The sequence below is a fragment of the Petaurus breviceps genome, unplaced genomic scaffold (genome assembly GCF_028583685.1).
Source record: "Petaurus breviceps papuanus isolate PSGF00001 unplaced genomic scaffold, PetGlider_PUasm1.0 90752, whole genome shotgun sequence".
In the NCBI taxonomy this organism is placed as follows: domain Eukaryota; kingdom Metazoa; phylum Chordata; class Mammalia; order Diprotodontia; family Petauridae; genus Petaurus; species Petaurus breviceps.
In genome coordinates this window covers 12,963,751-12,986,227 of record NW_027187336.1, presented here as the reverse complement: position 1 = coordinate 12,986,227, position 22,477 = coordinate 12,963,751, and positions in this window count along the sequence as shown.

Sequence of the window (22,477 nt, the reverse complement as noted above, 5' to 3'; positions counted from 1 at the left end):
ATGATGCATAGAAAGGCAAAAGACAGACCCTATCCTTGAAGAGATAACAATCTGAAAGACAAGAAAACAAGCAAACCAGTATGTACAAATAAGCTAAATACAGAATAAATAGGAAATAATTAACAGAGAGTAGGTACTAGAATTAAGAGGAACTGACTTCCTTTAGAAGGTAATATTTCAGGACTTGAAGGAAGCCAGGAAAGCCAAGAGGCATCAATAAGGAGGAAGAGCATTCCAGGCATGGGAGGAAGCCAAAGAAACTTTCTGGAATCAAGAGATGAAGTACCTTATTCATGCAACAGCAAGGAGACCAGATGAAAGAGTATGCAGAATGGTGTAAGGTGCAAGAAGACTGGAAAGGTGGATTGGTGGGTTAGATTATATAGAGCTTTGGATACCAGAGTATTTTGTATTCAATTTAGGAGCCACTGGAGGTCACTGAGTGGAATAGTGACATGGTTGAACCTGTGTTTTAGGAAAATCACTTTGGCAGCTTAATGGAAGTTGGATTAGAGTAGGGAGAGACTTAAGCTAGGTAGACCAACTGTAATGTTAATTCAATAGGAAGATCTCTGCCCATTAATAAGCCAGTGTGACCTGCTTTGAGCCTGGGCCCAGCTGACTGCTGTAATGGAAACTGAGTCACATGGAGCCCATGGTGGAAGGAGCTTGCTGAATGGGTGGACTAAGAAGGGTGGAGCATGAAGAGAGAGTGAGGCAGAGCAGCTAGAATGAGTTAGAGAGGGAGGAATTTTGCCTAGGGGAGCTTGTTTGGGGGGAGGCCTGACTGAGATAAGGCTTGGGCACATTGGTGCTCTCTGGATTGGTGATATGTATAAAATTCTTTGTTGCCATGGCGGAATTGGCCTTCTGGTATCTGAATAAATATTTTGGTTTTGCCTTTGAGGAAGAGAGTTATTGATATTTTATGAATTTACCCTGGAAATACACATTCATATTCACAGTGGCTGCTATCAGTATTGCATTGGCAATATACCAACCAGCAGGCTTATTGTAATAATCCAGGAAGGTAATGAGTGCCTGCACCAGGATGGTAGTAGTATCAGAGGAGAGAAAGGGGAACATTTGAGAAATGTTACAAAGGTGAAATTGCCAGTCCTTGACAACAGATTGAATATTAGGGGTAAGAGATAGTGAGAAGTTGAGGATGATACCTAAGCTGTGAGCCTAGGGGACTAGGAGGATGTTGATGCTCTCAACAGTAATAGCTAAGTTTGGAAGAGGGGATAATTTAGGGGGAAAGTGTATGTGTGTATACCATGCTATCCAAATAATAACATTTATATATATATTCAGTGAATTGTCCAACTGAATAAATTTTCTCATTCCTTTGAGATAGCCTAAATGATCATTTAAACAGGTTTTATTAATAAATTTTGTTTTGCATATTTGATATATGACATATTTGCATCACCCAGATTTTCTCCTATATATCCTCCTCCACTAAACTCCCAGAATATCATCCCTCAATTTTGAAAGATATGTGTGTGTTAAAGAGAATGAAGAGAAAAACATTCAACAAAGTTAATAAATAAATTGAAAAAAATCTAACTAATATATCACACCAATGATCCTGTCAACCAGGTAAAGGAGGAGAATGAGGCATACTCTTACATTTCTTTTTTGGAGCAAAGCTTGTCTTTTGTCATTTTGAAACATTAATTTTCTTTTTAAAATAATTTTTAAATTAATTTTAACATCACAAAATTTTTTGTAATTATCCATTCCCAACCCCTTCCCAGAGAGCCATTTCATGGAAGAAATAAAATTTTAAAGGAAAAAAATAGAAAAATCAGCATAACTGACCAATACATCAAAAAAGTTTAAAAATAGATATAATATGGGACAGCTAGGTGGCACAGTGAATAGAGCACAGCCCTAGAGTCAGGAAGACCTGAGTTCAAATCCAGTCTCAGATACTTAAAACAAAATTAGCTGTGTTACCTTGGGCAAGTCACTTAACCCCAAATGCCCTCCCCTCCCCCTTCCAAAAATAAAGTAAAAAAAAAGATAGATGTAATATACTGTTGACTTCCTACCTCTGCAAATGAGTAAGGTTGTGGTGTCTTCTCATGAGTCTCCTTTGGAGTAATGATTGTTCATTTAACTGTAGCTATCATATATTTTTTTCCTTTGACTCTACTTGTTTCAGTATGCATCAGTTCATATAGATCTTTCAATTATTTTCTATATTCATCATATATCTTTATTTCTTATAGCACCCAGTAATATTCCCTTACATTCATGTAACACAATTTATTTATCCATTCCCCAATTGACAGCCTTCTACTTTACTTCCAATTCTTTGCTATCACAAAGACTACTACTATAAAAACTTTGTATATATGAGAATTTTCCTCTTATCAATTACTCCCTCGAGATATAAATCTAGTAGTAGAATTTCTAGATCAAAGGGTATGGACATAATAGCAACTTTATTGGAATAATTCCAATTGCTTTCAAAAATTGTTTTACTGACTCATAGATCTAACCAACATGGGCAGCTGGATGGTGCAGAGGATAGAGTACTGGACCTGGAGTCAGGAAGATCTGAGTTCAAATCTGGATTCAGACACTTACTAGTTGTGTGGCCCTGGGCAAGTCACATCAACCCTGTTTGCCTCAGTCTCCTCATCTATAAAATTAGCTGGGGAAAGAAAACAGCAAACTACTCCATTATCTCTGCCAAGAAAACCTCAAATGGGGCCACAAAGAGTCAGACATAACTGAACTGAGACAAAAAATAACAAAGATATACCAACAATGCATTAACGTTCCTGTCTTCTCACAGTCGGTTTAATATTGATTATGCCCATCTTTTGTCACTTTTGCCAATTGTGAGGTGAAACTTCAATGTTACTTTGATTTGAATTTTCCTTATCATTATTGATTTTGAGCATTCTTTAATATAGTTTTCAATAATTTGCAAAAAGATTCAGAACTGTTTCTTCATGTGCTTTAAGCACTTATTTACTGGGGAATTTTTTTTCATATATATACATACAAATACACTCATACGCAATATTATGTACATAAAGAGAAAAGAAGAAGAAAACAATGAAGGAGATGGAGGAGAAAGAGAAGGAGGTTAGGTTTAGAGTTGGGAGGCACATTTTGGGTTAGAGTAGGGAGTCAGGGGGTTAGGGTTAGGGAAGGAGAAGGAGAAAAGAAGGAGGAGGAGGAGAATGGAGGGGAATCTTTGTATCAAATTTTCAAGATAAGAAATTGGTGTCAAAGATATGTAGACAAATATATATACATATTTATATGTATGTGTGTATGTATAATTTGGTATTTTTTGAGTTCTGCAAAGTATACTTTAGATAATTTTATTAATATAGCATTAAAATTATAAAGTAACGTATCATGTTGTTATTTTTATTGTATTATCATGCCACAATCATGAGCATTGAATATTCTTCCATTTAAGTTGTTCTTTAGATCTTTAAGAAACATTTTGTAATTTAATATCTATATGAGTATTTTGTGTGCTTTGGTAGATTTAGGTATTTTGTAATTATTCTGAATAGTCTTTCCCTTTGTACTACTGCCTCTAAAATTCTGTTATTATTATATAGAATTACTATTGCTCTGGAGGGTTGTTTTGTAACTTTCAAACTTGCAGAAGGTATTATTTCTTTTAGTATCTTTGCTGATTCCCTAGTATTTTCTAGTTAATTCATCATGTTCTCAGCAAATAGGTTCCTTTTATTTCTTCTTTATCTCTCTTTGTGTCTTTAATTTCTTTCTCTTGTCATTATTATTGTTAACATTTCTAGAAATATATCCAATAATAGTGGGGAGAATGAGCAACCTTGCTTGCTTTATTCTTGTGCGCATTGCAAAGTTTATAGTATACTCCCATTGCATGTGATGCTTGCTTCGGCTCTAGATAGATGTTTTGTTGTTGAAATTTTTAAAAGATTCCTCTATGCCTATATTTCACCGTGTTTTTTAGCATAAATGTGTGTTGTGCTTAGTCAGATGACTCTTTTCAATCCATTTAGATAATCATGGTTTGGGATGTTTTTGCTTTTAATATAACTATGTTGATTCTTTTCTTAATGTTGAACCGCCCTTGCATCCATGGTATAAATCCACATTGATAATAATGGATACTTTCTTGAATGAACTGTTGTAGTCTACAGGAGAGGATTTTATTTATACTTTCTGAATTTACATTCATTAATGATATTGATCTGCAGTACTGTGCTTTATCCTTTCTTGTATGTATTAGTATTCATAAAGTTCCTATTGGGACTCATATTAGGGATATATTTGTCTCATAAAAGGAATCTAGGAGAGTGATTTCTTTCTCATTTTTTTGAATAGTTTGTATTGTATTGGTGTCAATTTTTCTTTTAAAGTTTGATGAAATTCTCTTGTGACCTCATTCAGATCTAGCAATTTTTAATCTTTAGTAATTACATTTTTTACAGGTAGTTAAATTTCCTTTTCAATTATGGGATTATTTAAAAATCTATTTTGTGCTTTTACATCTTGAAGATAATTCTCTTGTGTTCTCAGTTTTGTTATTTTTTAAATTTTTTCCCTTTTTTTCTTTCTTTCCAAATGCTTTATTAACTTCTGATTTACATTATTTATTTCCACCAGATTTTAAGTTACGTATTTTCTCCCCATTTTTCCCCTAAGCACCGCCCCAAAATCACAGTCCCACAGGATATCCACTCCTCCAATCTGCTCTCTCCCATATTTTCTCCCATACCCCTTTCGACTTTTCCAGTGGATCTCTATGCCCCAGTGCCTATATATCTTATTTTCCAATTACATGTAAAATAGTATTAATAATAGTATATATAATTGAATATTTGATTTTAAAACTTTGAATTCCAGATTCATTCCCTTCCTCCCTTGTCACCCACCCTTACTGGGAAGATAAGCAGTTCAGTATAGGTTGTACATGTGTGGCTAATGCAAAACAATAACATAGTAGATACATTGTAAAAGACTGACTATATTTCCCTCCCTTCTATCTCACTTCCCACTTGTTCTATTCTCTGCTTTGATCCTGTCCCTTTTCAAAAGTGGGTGCTTCCAACTTCCCTCCCCCCCAGCCTGCCCTCCCTTCCATCATCCCCCCTCTCATCCGCCTTCCCCCCTACTCTCCTGGAGGGTGAGATACCCTATTTAGTGTGTATTTCATTCCCTCCTCAAGCCAAATTCAATGGGAATAAGGTTGACCCATTCCCTTTTGCCTTCCTATTCTTCCCCTCCATTATAACCATTTTCCCTTGCCTCTTCTATATGAGATAGTTTACCCTATTCTGTCTCTCCCCGTCTCCTCTCATTATAGTCCTCTCTCACCTTTTAATTTCACCTTTTAAGTATCATCCCTTCCTGTTAAATTGGTCCTGTGCCCTCTATCTATGTATACCTGTAAACATATATACACATTCATATATGTAATTATATGCCCATATACCCTCATATATAGACATTATATATATATATATATATATATATATATATATATATATATTTCTATCCTCTTCAACTACTGAGAAAAGTTTCATAAGTTACAATTATTGTTTTTCCATGTAGGAATGTTAATAGTTCGACTTTGATAAGTTCTTTATGATTTCTTTTCCCTGTTTACCTTCTCATGCTTCTTGTATCTGAATGTCAAATTTTCTATTCAACTCTGGTTTTTCAGCAAGAATTCTTGAAAGTCCCCTATTCCACTGAATGACCATATTTTCCCCTGAAACATGATACTCAGTTTTGCTGGGTAGGTGACTCTTGGTTTTAATCCCAGCTCCTTGGACCTCCAGAATATCATATTCCAAGCCCTTCAATCCCTCAGTGTAGAAGCTGCTAGATCCGGGGTTATCCTGATTTTGTTTCCACAATATTCAAATTGTTTCTTCCTGGCTGCTCATAATATTCTCTCCTTAATCTGGGAATTTTGGGACCTGGACATAATATTCCTAGGAGTTTTCTTTCGGGGATCTTTTTCAGGAGGTGATCAGTGGATTCTTTCAACCTCTATTTTGCCCTCTGGTTCTAAAACATCAGGGCAGTTTTCCTTGAGAATTTCTTGGAGGATGATTTCTAGGTTCTTTCCCTGATCATGGCTTTCAGGTAGTCCAATAATTTTAAAATTATCTCTCCTGGATCTATTTTCCAGGTCAGTGGTTTTTCCAATGAGATATTTCACATTGCCTTCTATTTTTTCATTTGTTTGGATCTGTTTAACAGCATCTTGATTTCTCATAAAGTCATTAGCTTCCATTTGCTCCAGTCTAATTCTGAAGCAATGATTCTCCTCATTGAGCTTTTGAGATTCTTTTTCCACCTGGCAAATTCAGCTTTTTAAGGTATTCTTCTCCTCATTGCCTTTTTGAGCCTCTTTTGCCATTTGAGTTAGTCTATTTTTTAAGCTGTGATTTCCTCAGTCAGGCTATTGACTCTCATTTCCTAATTTTCTTGCATTATTCTCATTTCTCTTCCCAATTTTTCCTCCACTTCTATTATCTGCTTTTTAAAGTCCTCTAAGGCCAATAACCAGCTCACATTTTCCTTTGAAGCTTTTGGTGCAGGAATTCTGAGTTGACCATCTTCCTCCTGTTCCATGCTTTGCTCCTTTTTGTCCCCAAAATAGGAGTCTAATGTTGGAATCTTCTGTCTGCTTTGTTTCCTTTTCCTGGTCATGTCACCCCTCAGTCACTTGACCCCTGAGCTTTTTGCCACTGTAGGACTCTGCCACCAGACAGGGGAGCTTTCGTCCCAAATGCTGGGGGTTTCTCAGCTGCCAGAAGTATTAGATGGGTGCCCTCTCTGAGGTCTCCACATGCTCTGGCAAGCTGGACACACACCCCAGGACCTCCACCCTAGACTACAATCCATATCCAAGAAGGTTAAAGCAAGAGCAATTACCCCTCAGACTGGTGCTTGGTCCCCCTGCACTCTGCAGGCCAGGAGCTGAAGCTGCCATGTGGCGCTGGCTGGCTGTGCTGACCTCTCAGTGGCTTCTCTTCCCAGAGGCAAAAGCCAGGCCCTCCCACTTACTGGGTCCCAAAATCCAGACTGCACTGACCTCTCACTTTGTCCTTTGCATCTATGTGTTGATAAATCTGGAAATGGCCACAGCTGCTGCTTATCTGGAGTCCCTCCAGCCGCGGCTGGTCAGGCCCGCCCTGTGGCTAAAGCCTTGGTGTGGAGATGGGCTCGGCTCCCAGAGTGCTGTGCTGGCTGATTTCTGCCAGCCTGCCAGGCTGTCCTCAGCAGGAGGTTAGCTTCTCTGTGTCATTTTGTGGGTTCTGCAGCTCCAAAGTTTGTTTAGAGTCCCCTTTTTACATGGATTGGGGAAGGTGGAGGCAGGCGCTGTGGGGAGGTTCTGCTTCTACTCCGCCATCTTGACTCTGCCCCCCTCAGTTTTGTTATTATATGACTAAGCAGTAGGTTCTCATAATTCCTTTTAAAATTTTCTTTTATTTTTACTTCATTCATTTGTTATTTTACTGATTTGATTTTCTACCCTCTTTTCAATACTACTGGCTAAAGGTTTATCAATTTTATTAGTCTTTTCAAAGAAGCAGTGTTCCATTTTATCAGGTCTATAGCCTTTTTGATTTCTAATTCATTTCACCTCTGCCTTCCAAGATTTTTGTGTTTATTTTACTTTTTTGTTGAGTTTCTAAATTTTCAGTTCAAATTCTTTTCATTGCCCATTTCAATTTTGCTAACATGTATTTTTAGGGTTATTTTTCCCTCAGAAAACTGCTTTAGTTGCATCCCAGAAATTTTGGTGCATTGTGTCATTATTATCATTTTCTTTCACATCACTATTGTTTCTATCATTTGTTCTCAGATCTATTCATTATTTTGAGGTTTGTTTCTAAGTGTATATCATTTATTTGTGTTTCCTGAACTGATGAGTATTTTTATTGCTTTATGTTCTATGAAGGATGGTTTATGATTTCTGCAATTTTACATTTACTTCCAAATGCATTGTCAGTTTTCTTAAGTGTCATTTGTGTTGAGAAATATGTATAATACATAGATTTTTTAGAAATCCCATTGTGAAAGCACCTTTTAGTCTTTTTATCCCTAATTTCTCCAACAATTTGCTCAATTCTATATTTTATTTTTTTATCTTTATGTTATATTTTCCTGACTCTGTGAGAGGAACAGCCTGGGTACTTGACCCATTTCCTTCTGGAGCACCAGGACAGGTCTCAGATGAAATTCAGTTCTCTATATGTCAGGCCCAGTGTACCTTCTGTTCTAGCTCCCTCCAGTCATTGGTTCCCTAAGTTGTGTCAATTTTCTGCTTTTTTTCAGGATTGGGTGTTTCCAGTTGAGAGTCTGAGGCTTGGGCTTCCCTGCCATAAACTGGACACAGTAGGAAAGGAATGTCCCCTTTTCCATTCCTACAATCCTCACATAGCTGGTCAGAGTTGAAGATCACTGCTTGTTGTAAGAGGACAAAGGGGATGAATGGGGGTAGATTTTACCAGCAGAGGCTATAGCAGCAGAGAAATTACCAAGCATATACCAAAACATAAGACCAGGGATTAGTTTATGCATTATCCTAGAGCATGAAAGCTGGTGGGATAAGGGCTTGGGTTTCTTCACTGTTATTTCATAAGACTCTTGGCTTGCTACCCAACCTTATTGGATTTCTGGCTTTCTTATCCTGTGTCTCTACTTCTTTTGAGGTTTTATTGGGGTGGGGGGGACAGGAGGGTGGGCGTTTGTTTATTTTTTGAGAGTTAGAAGGTACTGGGAAGAAATGTCTAGCTTCCTCTCTTGTTGGACACATAATGTAGAAGTCTGGTCTAAATAAATATTCCTAGTTAGCAAATTCACTGTTCTTTTAGCAAGCACAGGTGGCTGTACTTTAGGAGCAAGTAATGTAAAACCTGAGAATCTGGGGACAGTCAGGAATCATCACATTAGTTGAAAGAAATGAACATGCTAGAGACTTCCAGACACTAAGAAGTTGGTTGTCTTCTGAAGAGTCTTCTGCACATGCCTTATCTCTTCCCAACTTGGTGAGGCTATAGACCTGACACTGATTTCAACCCAAAGGACCCATCTATCGAGTGTTTACTAAAAACCAGATTTCCAAGCAGAATCTTCTTCTATCTTCACCTACCACCTGAACCCATGTCTTCCTAGTGTTTGGAGGGACAGTCCATGGAAATGGCCTCCTCTGTCCCTGGAGCAATGTTACATTCAGCTAAATGGTAGAAGCAGATCTTTCTTTGCTCTATAGATAATGAATTCTTACTTCTTGTTCCCCTTGTCTCTGTGATTCAGTTGCCCTCTACTAATATAGAATTCTTGTCCCTCTGCTATCTTCCCCTGTATTTTTTTTAATCCTTTAGCCCTCTCTATCCTGAGTTCACATTCTTCTTTGCCCTCCTGTTGCATCATACTCTTGAGAAGCACCACCCTGCATTATTAACAAACTTTACTTAATTGTACATATATATTATCTTAAATTCTTTCCATATTATGCAATTCAAACAATTGTGGACCTCTTTAGTCATGATACGATGCAGTTTGCATCTTATCTCATTCCTGCTGAAACCACTGGATCAGTAGAAAACAAGAACAAGTAGCTTCATGTTCCCCACCAGAACTTTCAGACTATCCTTCTGCTACCATCCCTTACAAACTTTTCTTCTTTGAGATTCACTCCATCTATTGTTAGCCCTCCTGTCTAGATCTTGGTTGTTGTAACATATAATAGCTTCCAAATTACTCTATTTTCTTTCCTAAGGAGCTCAATGTTTCCCTCCACATAATCCTCATACATAGGGACTTGAATATACATTTTGAGACAAGCTTGAAGAACTTGGCCCTCAAATTCATCAAACTACTTTACTCATATGGTTTATATAATTCCATTTCAGTCATCCATGGAGGTGGATCAGTAACAGTACCCATGATCATAACTTCCCTATGGTCTTGCTATCCCTTGCTATCTTGTCCTAACTACCAGCTAACCCCTAACATATCTCAACACCGAATCATTCTCACCCTTTGTTTCTGCTCTTGTTGTGGAGGAAGCTATGTAGCCCTACTGACTGGGTCCATTATAGTTTCAATTTATCTAATCTCAAATGTTTGCTTCTATATAATTGCTGTATAATGACTCTTTTATTCTTCTTTAATTGATGCTATCCTATTCTACTCAGTCAGTGTTTCAAATCTTTTCTTCTCTCATCAAGTCCCTCATACCTGTCTAAAATTTTTCTCTTAACAAATGACCTTGTCTCATGTTTTACTGAGAAAATCTAAGTCATAAGTCATGAGCATCCTCATCTCTCCTCCATAACTCAAAATTCCTATATGTCCTCCTCCTCCTTCACCCTCAACTTCTAGGAAGGGGTGATTCTTATTCTTTCCAAAGCCATTCCTTTTATTTATATCCTTGATTCCATCTCCTTCAGGTGCTTGCCCCAATGATCATTTATTTCCTCTTTCTCTCATTCTGCAATATTTCCTAATCTCTTGATTCCTGAATTGACCAATCTCTTCTCTTGGATATTCCCATTTCCTTTGATTTCTCTGTCCTGCTTCTCTTCTCTACTATTCTTTTTCAGTCACCTTTGCTAGTTCACTACCCATCCCTCAACTGTCAAGAATAGGTATTTCTTTAGAGCAGTGTTTCTTACCCTAGAGTCTGTGGAAATGTGTGAATGTGTGTGTGTGTGTGTATAATTGTGTTTCAGTATATTTGACTTCCCTTATAATCATCTATATTTTGAAACATTATGCTAAGAAAAGGTTCATGGACTTTACCATACTACCAAGGAGTTCATGGCACACACACACACATACACACACACACACACACACACAGAGGATTAAGAACCCATGCTTTAGACACTATCCTGGACCCTCTTCTTTTACCATACTTCACTGGCTCTCTAAGTGAGTTTTTCTGTTTCCATGGGTTCAATGACTACTATGTTGATGTATCTAATCCTAATATGTTTTCTGAACTTCAGTCTCATATCATCAAATGCCTGTTGGGCTTCTCCACCAAATATCCCATTGGCAACTCAAAGTCAACTCATCCAAAGTGGAATTCATCACCTTTTTCCATAAACTTGTTCTTCCTTCAAACATCATTTTTTTTTCTCTGAGGGCCTTACCATCCTCATAATTACCCAGGGTTGCAACTTCAAAATGATCCTTTATTTTTCCCTTTGCTTTACCATCTACACACACACACACACACACACACACACACACACACACACAGACACATGCACTTCTGATTTATTTACTGGTTTCCAAGTCCTGTTGATCCTACCTCAACCATATCTTTTTTTTATTTCTCCTATTCTCTTCACACACAATGACACCACCCTAGTACAAGCTTTCATCAATACTCACCTCAACAATTTTGCTTTCAGATTGCCCCCTCTCCAATCCATCCACCAAATAACTGCCTGCTAAAGCATAGGTATAAGTAAGTGACTCCCCTCCATGCTCATAAACTTTCACTGGATTCTTTAAGCCTTTATGATGAAATAGAAACTCCTCAGCCAGGTAATTAAGGCACTCTCCAATCTAGCTCACACCTGCTTTTTTTTGTCAAAAGTTTTGCAAACCTAAAAGTCATATATGTCAATATTTTTTCTCCCTCTGAAAATTAATTTTTGCTTACTTATTTGTGTTAGAGGCAGCTTGGTGGCCCAGTGGATAGTTCACTAAGCCTGAAGTCAGGAACACCTGAGTTTACATTCACACTCAGGGTCAAGATGGCAGAGTAGAAGCAGGACCTCCGCTGGGCTCCAGCTTCCACCTTCCCCAATCCATGTAAAATGGGACTCTAAACAAACTTTGGAGCTGCAGAACCCACAAAATAACACAGAGAAGCTAACCTCCCACTGAGGACAGCCTGGCAGACTGGCAGGAATCAGCCAGCACAGCACTCTGGGAGCCGTGATTTTAGCCCCAGGGTGAGCCTGATCAGCCACTCACTGGAGGGACTACAGATCATCAGCAGCTGTGTCTGTTTCCAGATTCATCAACACATATATGCGAAGGACAAAGTGAGAAGTCAGTGCAGTCTGGACTTTGGGACCCAGTAGGTGGGAGTGTGTCAGCTTTTCCCCCAGGCAAGAAGCTGCTGAGACACTGTGCCCTCCTGTGCTATGTGGAAGCTTCAGTTCCTGGCCTGGCCTGGAGGGGGACCAAGCAACCAGTCTGAGGGTTTAACCTGCTTGGATCTGGATTGCGGTCTAAGGTGGAGGTCCTGGGGTGCGTGACCAGCTTGCCAGAGCATGTGGAGGCCTCAGAGAGGGCACCCAACTAATACCTCTGGCAGCTGAGAAAACTCCAGCATTTGGGACAAAAACTCCCCTGTCTGGTGGCAGAGTCCTACTGTAGCAAAAATCCCAGGAGTCAAGTGACTGAGAAGTACATCATAAGTGAATATCATCCAGCCATTATTTTTTATGAAACCTTTAACATTTTGGAATCAGAAGGGACCCTTGAGTACCTTCTTGTCCAATAACCTAACCCCTCATTTTGCAGAGAAAACAGGCTTAGACAGATTAAATGATGTGTTCTAGGTCAGATAACCAGTTAGTTGCATGGCATGATAGAAAGGGAAATTGATTTTAAAACAGATGACCTGGGCTGTTTATTTACAACCTTAGGAGAGTCATTTAACTTCATTTTACCTTCATTTCCTGATCTCCAAAATGAGGGAGTTGGACTAAATAATCTCTAAGGTCCTTCCCATTTTAAGTTATATGACTCTACAAATGTTGGGCATAGTCGTCTGGAAGGTTTTTGTATCTGTATTCAACACCATTTTGTCAACATTGGTGGCTATAACAAACTATGAACAAACCACACACAAGCCCTAAATATAATGTGAGGCTTCATGGATGGGTGATAAGGAATAGCCACCCACCAGTTTCATACAATATATTAGCCCTTGCACAGGGCATGGAAATACACATTTACACTCCTCTGTAGCAGCAAGCACCCCAGCATCCCCAGGGTGGCTGCCAACACAGAGTCCTAGTTCTGTTTTTCTAAAGGAAAGCAACTCAAAATGGGTTAACAATCTTGCTTTAAAACATATGTCATTTACCTAGTTCAGGGGAAAAGGTCAGCACCCTTAACTTCAGAGAATACAAACAGAGGTTACAAGCAGGCAACAAATACAGAGAAACAGATCAGCAGACAGGCCTCCAACTGTCTGACCATTACATCCATACCTAGTCAGTTACCAGAGAGGGAAGCATCAGCATCTGGGTTTTCAAAGCCAGGGGGCCCAACAGCTGCCCAGAGTCTCATCTGGTCAAATCACACAATACTTCTCAAAGTGAGCCCCAAAACAAAGCCTCACCTCAGGGTTTATATAGCCTTCTCCTGGCTCAGAGAATGTCACAACTCTCTTGACCCACTGCCCAATCACAGAGCACCAAGGTGTGAGCATTCCTGAAAACCAAACCTCCAGCCACAGGCTCCAGCTGCATGTAAGCCTAGAAAAGGACCTAGGGGCAGGGAAAATCTTAAATTCCCATTCCCATAACACTCTCACACTATCAAGTCTGTGTTCTCAAAGATAGATCATCACTGCATGGTTACACTCAAGCTCTCTCAGAGTCCCAGAGATAACCTTGTTGAGGGTCAGAAATGCACTTCCCCAGCTCACTACTCTGATTTTGGAGCCCTCCCAATGCATCACACAATCAGTTGCTAATAATGTAATACACCCTTGCATTTTTGCACACACTGCCATTCACAATAGTAACACATTTACTTAACACTAAATACATTTACTTAACAAAAAGACAAAAGAAATAATACCACAGATACTAATAAATTCAAGCCAATGCATGAATAATAAATACATCATCATACACATATAAAATTGAATCACCCTGTCTCACCAATACATTCAGTATCTATAGTTAAGAGTGGGCACAGACTTATAGGAACCTGGAAGTAAAGCACATAAAGGAGGAAAATCTTCATGCCTAGAGTAACTCATAATCCTGGACTTCTGGATTAGATGTTATTAATCCATTCATGAGTACCTGTACTATGGGAAACTTAGTCCTCACTGCTCTTCAGTAGGGCAAAGCCTCTTTTCTCAGGCAACACAGTGGCAAAGGATAAAGAGAGTAGGCACTGCATGAAAGCTTATTCCCTATTCCCTATTCCCTTCTCTTCTCCTCAAACATAACATTTACAAGGTCTTTCAATTTGCAATCACCCTGAAAAGGGCATTTAGAAAGTGAATAGCAGTGCTTTTAAGACAGAAAACTGCAAAGCTCGTCAAACTCATTCCCTGTACTATTCACCTCAGCCTAGCACAGTCCAAATGTTAAGTTGTCCAATCAGAATTCAGTTCCCCAAAACTCAACTCAGGTTGACTCTTTAAGCCAGGCAAACAAACCTAGACAACTCTCTAAGGACAATAAAACAAACCAGAGCACCAGGAGACCTAAAAACTTGCAAAGCCTCCTCTAATTTTCCTCCTCAATCCAGAGGTGTCAGAAAAAAAGGTTCTCATGAGCAACTTTACCTGAAGGGACACTGACAAACTATAGTTTTCATTGAAACTCTTGATTAATGAGGTCAATTTTCTCTCCCACCAATCAGGAATCACTTAGGTGAAACCGGTCAGTTGACTGATTCTGACTACCACAGTTCTAATGTAGAAGTTTTACAGTGCCTATTCAATAAATTCCAGAGGTTCCCTTATCTCTAGGATCATATATTAAATCCTTTGTTTGGCTTTTAAACCTTCTAATAAAATAAAGTGGTGCAGAGCAATGGAATAGATTAAGTACCCAGAACAAGGTAGTAAATAATTATAGCAATCTAGTGTTTCATAAACCCAAAGATTCAAGCTTTGGAGACAAGAATTCACCATTTGACAAAATTGCTGAGAAAACTGGAAAGGAATTTGGCAGAAATTATGCATATACCAACATTTCATAATGTATGCCAAAATAAGTTAAAAACAAAAAAAGTTCAAAATGGGTAAGTGATTTATACATAAAAGGTAATATCGTAAATTAATTAGGAGAGCATGAAAAATATTATCTGTTAGAACTGAGAATCAGGGACAATTTGTGACCAAACAAGAGACAGAGAGAATCTCAGGAAGTAAAATGGACACTTTTGATTTCAAGAAATTAAAAGGTTTTGCACAAACAAAGCCAATGCAGGCAAAATTAGAAGGAAAGCAGCAAACTGGGGGGTGGGGAATTTTATAACAAGTTCTCTGATAAAGGCCTCATTTCTCAAATATATAGGGAATTGAGAGTCAAAGTTATTTAAAAAATCAGTCATTTCCAAATGGACAAATAATAAAAAAAATAATGACCAGTTTTTAGATGAAGCAATTAAAGTTATCAATAGTTAGGTAAAAATGTTCTAAATTGCTACTGATTAATTTTTAATTTCAATTTCTTTTTTTTCAAATTAATTAATTAATTAATTTTTAATTTTCAATATTCACTTACACAAGATTTTGAGTTCCAAGTTTTCTCCTCATCTCTTTCCTCCCTCTAACCCAAGACAGTGTGCACTCTGATTACCCCTTTTCCCAATCTTCTCTCCCTTCCATGACCCCATGCCTTTTCTGATCCCCCTCCCCTCTATCTTCCAGTAGGGCAAGATAGATCTCTATACTCTATTGGCTGTACAGCTTATTTCCCAGTTGCATGGAAAAATAATTTTCAATGTTAGTTTTTAAAACTTTTGAGTTCAATATTCTTTCCCTTCCTCCCTCCCCACCCATCTTCATTGAGAAGGTAAGCAATTCAATATAGGTTATACATGTGTAGTTATGCAAAACACTTCCATAATAGTCATGTTGTGAAAGACTAACTATATTTCCTTCTGTCCTATCCTGTCCCCAGTTTATTTTATTCTCTCTTTTGACTCTGTTCCTCCTCAGAAGTGTTTGCTTCTGATTATCCCCATCCCCTAATCTGCCCTCTCTTCTATCATTTCCCTATCTCTTCCCCTTCCCCCCTATTTTCCTGTAGGGTAAGATAGATTTTCAAACCTGATTGAGTGTATATGTTATTCCCTCCTTAAGTTAAATATGATGAGATCAGTCATTCACTCTCACCTCCCCCTTCTTCCCCTCCAGTGTAAAAGCTTTTTCTTACATCTTTCATCATGAAATAATTTGTCCCCATTCTACCTCCCCCTTTCTCCTTCTCCCAGTACATTCCTCTCTCACTCCTTAATTTTATTTTTAAGATAGCATCCCTTTATATACATATATTTCCTCCAACTACCCTAATACTGAGAAAGGTCTCATGAGTTATAAATGTCATCTCTCCATGTAGGAATATAAACAGTTCAACCTTAATAAGTCCCTTATAATCTCTCTCCTGTTTAGCTTTTCATACTTCCTTTGAGTCTTGTATTTGAAAGGCAAGTTTTCTATGCAACTCTGATCTTTTCAACAAGAATGCTTAAAAATCCTCTACTTCATTGAATATCCATTTTTCCCCCTGAAGGATTATATTCAGTTTTGCTGGGTAAGTGATTCTTGATTATAATTCTAGCTCCTTTGATCTCTGGAATATCATATTCCAAGTTCTCCTAATGTAGAAGCTGCTGAATCCTTTATTATCCTGATTGTGTTTCCACATTACTTGAAGTACTTCTTTCTGGCTGCTTGCAATATGTTCTCCTTGGCCTGAGAACTCTGGAATTTGATGACAATATTCCTAGGAATTTTCTTTTTGTGATCTCTTTCAAGAGGCAATTGGTGGATTCTTTCAATTTCTATTTTACCCTCTAGTTCTAGAATATCAGGGCAGCTTTCTTTGATAATTTCTTGAAAGATGATGTCTAGGCTCTTTTTTTATCATGGATTTCAGGTAGTCCAATAATTTTTAAATACTCTCTCCTGGATCTGTGTTCCAGGTCAGTGGTTTTTCCAATGAGATATTTCACTTCGTCTCCTTTTTTTATTATTCTTTTGGTTTTGTTTTAAAATTTCTTGATTTCTCATAGTCATTAGCTTCCATTTGCTCCATTCTAATTTTTGATGAGTTATTCTCTTCACTGAGCTTTTGGACCTCCTTTTCCACTTGATCAATATACTTTTTAAGGCATTCTTCTCTGCATTGACTTGTTGGACCTGTTTTGCCATTAGGGTTAGTTTAATTTTTAAGGTGTTATTTTCTTGAGCATTTTTGGGGGTCTCCTTTAGCAAGCTGTTGACTTGTTTTTCATGATTTTTTTGATTTACTCTGATTTCTCTCCCTAATTTTCCCCTTACTTCTCTTGTTTGCTTTAAAAAATCCTTTTTGAGCTCTTCTGTGGTCTGTGACCAATTCATATTTTTCTTGGACACTTTGAATGGTGGAGCTTTGACTTTATTTTCATATTCTGGTTGTATGATTTGATCTTCTTTGTCACATGCAGTAAGATTCTATGGTCTCATTTTTTCCCTGCTGTTTGTTCATTTCCCTAGCCAATCTCTTGACTTTTTAACTCTTTGTTAAGGTAGGACTTTGCTTCTAGTGTGGAGGGTGTACTATCCCAAGCTTCAGGGGTTTTGAGCATCTATTTTCAGAAATACTTCTGGTGACCTGAAATTTTTCAGTTCTTCCAAAGTGCTACAAGCAAGGTAGAGGTGTCTACTCTTCTCCTGGCCTGTGTTCTGGTGTGTGAGTGACCACTCTTTCCTGCCTTGGAACTGTGAGGGGATAATCATAATATACCACTATCACAAGCTTAGTCATGCCAGCTCTCTTCCTCATCCCAGGACTGTAACTGAGGTCCAAGCATGGGCAAAGTAAGAGAATCCTGCCTTAGCACCAGCAAAGTGATCCTTGCAATCCCCTTCTGATCAGCTGCTCAATCCCCCCCGCCTCCGTCTGTGGGCTGAGAGCTCTAGAAACAGCCACTGCTGCTGCCTCACCCTGAGGCTGGCCCTGGACCACGCTCTTCTCTCACCAATGTCTGACAGATCTTTCCTGTTGACCTTCTAAGTTGTCTTTGACTTTTGTGGATTGAGAATTCTGGAAACTGCCATAGCTGCCAGTGATTCAGTGCCCTGAGGCCTGCTTTGGGGTTTGCTGTGGATGGTCTGCACTGGTGGAGTCAGTGTTAATCTATGCTCCTCTCCTAGTCTGGTGAAACAGACCCTTCCTGTTGACCCTCTAGGTTGTCTTGGGCTGGGAATTTGTTTCACTCTGTCGTTTTATGAGTTCTGCTGCTCTAAAATTTGTTTAGAGTCTTTTTTTGCAGGTATTTGGAGGGGTTTGGGGGAGAGCTCAAGAAAGTACCTGCTTTTACTTCTTGGCTCTGACCTCCTCACTATTGATTAGAAAAATACAAATTAAAACAGCTCTGAGGTACTGCGTCACATTTATCAGATTGCTTAAGATGATAAAAAAGGAAAATAATAAATTCTAGAGGGGATGTAGAAAAATTGGGACACTAATGCACTCTTGGTAGAATTCTGAACTGGTCCAAACATTCTGGAGAACAATTTGGAACTTTTCCCAATGGGCTATAAAATTGTATATACCCTTTGACCCAGCAATACCACTATTAAATCTGTATACCAAAGAGATTTTAAAAAGGAAAAGGGCTTACATGTATAAAATATTTATAGTAGCTGTTTTTGGCAAAGAATTGGACATTTAAGGGATGCTCATCAACTGGGAAGTGGCTGAACAAATTGTGATATATTATTGTGATAGAATAGTATTGTACTATAAGAAATGATGAGCAAGCAGATTTCTGAAAAACCTGGGAAGACCTATATGAACTGATGTAAATTGAACTGAGCAGAACCAGGAGAACATTATATGCAGTAAGAACAATATTGTAATGCTGATCTGTTAAATTAGTCTGATCAAAACAGTGATCCAAGACAATTTCAAAGAACTCATGTTGAAATATGTTAGCTACCTCCAGAGAGGAAACTGATGGATTCTGAGTGGAGATTAAAGCATATTTTTACCATATTTTTCTTGCTTTTTTTTAACAACCTTGCTAATATGGAAGTGTATTGTGTCATTTCACACATATACTCAATATTATATTGTGTGGCTTCTCAGTAGATGGAGGAAGGACTAACAGAATTTGTAACTCAAATTTTACTCTAAAATGAATGCTAAAAATAACTTTTAAAAGGGGGGAAAACCTTTCATAACATGGCCCCTTTCTACCTTTCCAGCCTTCTTATTACTGACATGTTTGAAACATATAGTTACCTTCAAGAGGATTTAGTCCATCTACCAAAATGTTTTTTTACTGGGGAGTGTCTGCTGCACATACTACAGCTTCTTTGTGCACCAAATGTGAATGAGCAGCCCTGAAAAAGGACTAAGCAGGCCGTCACACCAGAGTTACTAGTCAGACATTGAAGATATCAGATCATCCCCTGAATCCTGGGCCATCACCAATTGTCTTCACTTTTGCCCTGCCACTAAACTTTGATGACTCTAAAAGGGAGGGTGAGGTTGATGACTTTTTGCAACTCTGTCTCACTTAAATACAATTCATGCACAAGTCAAGCTTCACTCATGATGTCATTGGTCCTCTTTGAAAAAGGGCAAAAACAACAGTAATTCTTTTTCATTTTTGATCCCAGAAATGTGTTTTATCTCTTTCTCCCTTTTGATCAAATAGCTAATGGCTGATGTATTTTATTTTTAAATAGCTTCTACTTTCATTTATTAACTTAGATTTTTGCTTTCATTTTTGTTAATCTTTTCCTTGCTATTTGTGATTTCTAATTAGTATTTAACTATGGTTTTAATTTCTTGGTTTTCTAATTTATTTATGCACATTACCAATTCATTGGTCAGTTCTTTCTCACTTTTTTTAAATGAAAGTCTTTAGAGGTATAAATTTTCCTCTAAAGATTACATTGGATGTCTCCCAACATTTTAGATTATTGTCTCCTAGTTGGCTTTATCATAAATAAAATTATCTTTTCTATAATTTCTTCTTTGGCCCACCAATTCTTTAGGATTAAGTTAGTCTCCAGTTAATTTTTAATATTTTCCAGTGGCTACTAATTACATTTTGTAGGACTGTAGTCATTAAGGAATTTGTTACATTTTCTGCATTTATTTATTAGGATTTTCCCCTTCATAAAAAATTTTGTAAATGTGTAATACATAGCTTAGAAATGTGTATATTCTCTTCTGTTCCTATTCAATAGCTCTAAAGGACTCTCATTTCTAAATTTTCTAAAATTGTATTCATGTTCTTAATTTATATTTTTGCTTATTTTTATTAGATTTATCTAAAGCTGAAATAGTATGTTAAAAGTCCCCTGAAATTACAGTTTTATTGTTATTTCTCCTTATGCTTCATTTACCTTTCCCATTAAGTATTTAGAGTCATTCAGTACATGCATGTTAAGTATTAAGATTTATTCATTGTCTGTGCTTCTTGTCAGCAAAATATGGTCTCCTTGTTTAACTCTTAAGCCTATTTTTGCTGTTGCTTTGTCTGAAATCGTAATTACTACTAACCCCTTTTTAGTTCAACTAAGGCATAATAGATTCTGCTCTGAGCCTTTAATACTCTTTGAGTCATTATATTTTTCTAGTATATTTCTTGTAAACAACATATTGTAGATTCTTCTTTCAAATCCATTTTGCTATTCTTTTTCCAAATAGAAGGGACAAGTTCATCCCATTCACATTGATGATTATGAGAGTCAATTGTATATTTCTCTTTATCCTATTCTTATACTTTTTCTTCTCTCTAGTCCATGCTCTCTTTACTTCAGTTTACAGTAGATTGATTATAGAAAGTTAAATAAAGTTGCCATGACTATCTCTATACTGTTCCTCATTTTTTTTTCAATCTTGTAGACTTGGTGGATTTCTTTTTTTTTGTTTTTTAATAGAACAGGTCATTTATTCTTACAAGAAAAAAGCAGTGTTAGGCCTAGAAGAATCATAGCAGGCATTAATATAATTATTTAAACAGAAATGTATTACAATGGATAAAGTTGTATAGGAGCCTTGGAGCTGGGCCTCATAAAGAAGCTTTTGCAAGGCACTATACATTTCTCTCTGCACTTGACATTTTCTAGTCAGTCAAGCTTAATCTTCCCCCTCTCCCCCATTGCCCTCTCTTGCTAATACCAACATTCCCCTTATTCCTAGCTCACTCATGCTATTGCTGTAAGTACCACTGCTCTAGTACATAATGTAACCATATGTTGCAGATCCACAAAGGTCTTCTTGAGGGAATGGAACACAAAAGATGCAGGACACGAGACGCCTCCAGTGCTGACTGGCCTGGTTACATTCCCCACACACTAGATGCCATGTACACTCTGTGAGTCATCATGTTGTGGCCTGTTGATTAGATGTGTTTTCATAAGAAGACAAATGGAAGTTCATTCAGAGAAGCTACTTACTCATTGCATATCATTAATATGTTATGACATTGTAACCTGTCTTTTTTTTTTAAACAGTCCAATTGACTTGCAACTCACAAGAGCCCATCCCAACATTGAACCTGAACTAACAGAGTACTGGCATTAGGCTCATTCCTGACGGCAACTTTCTAAAAATATAAGTTGCTGAGAAGGTGTTAATCTGTTCCCATTAAAAGACTTTGTTACACCTATGAAATCACAAGAGGCATCTAGGTGGTATAGTGGATAAAGCCCTGGGACTAGAGGCAGGTAGACTGAGTTCAAGTCCAGCTGTGTGATTCTGGGCAAGTCACTTAATCTCTGTCTTCCTCAGTTTCCTCAACTGTAGAATAGGAATAATAATGGCACCTACTCCCCAGGCTTATTGTGAGAATCAAATGAGAAAAGCATTTAGCTCAGTGCTTATCACATAGCTGACACTTAAAGTGTTATTCTCTTCCTTTCTTCCTTCTTATAAAAATAAAAAATATGATCCTAGATTTTTAAATAGAAAGGAGAAACTTAAGATTTATATGAAATGGTTCAGAACAAAGTAGAACCATAATAGTCATCCTTCTAATTTACATCTGAGAATATGGACAAAATTGATTTACTCAAATCATACTAACAATAAGGGGCAGAACTGAGATTTGAATACGAGTCTTCTACTTCCAAATCCAAATCCAGCTCTTCCCGCTGCAGCAGTAAATGCCACATGCTGTCAATTCAGGAATTTAATAAATATTTTTGCTGTTCTTCTTTGACCTATCTTGGTGCCAAATGTTCCACTGTGAAATAGTCATAAAACAAGAACTGAGCATACTTTGGTGACCAAGGCTACACTTTTAGTGGCACCAGTAACAATTGCCCTGAGATTTAGCTTCTCTATGTGTTGAATGTGAAGAATCCCACCCGCCTTCACCTACCTGGTGATTTTTTTTTTGTTTCTTTGTATTAGTCTCTATGATATGAATGTTTTCTAGAACATTTTAAACATAAAATTCCAACAATAACATGTCATTCTTTGGGGAGGGGGGAGGAAAATCTCTTTTAATCTTTTGATAGTTTTTAATAATT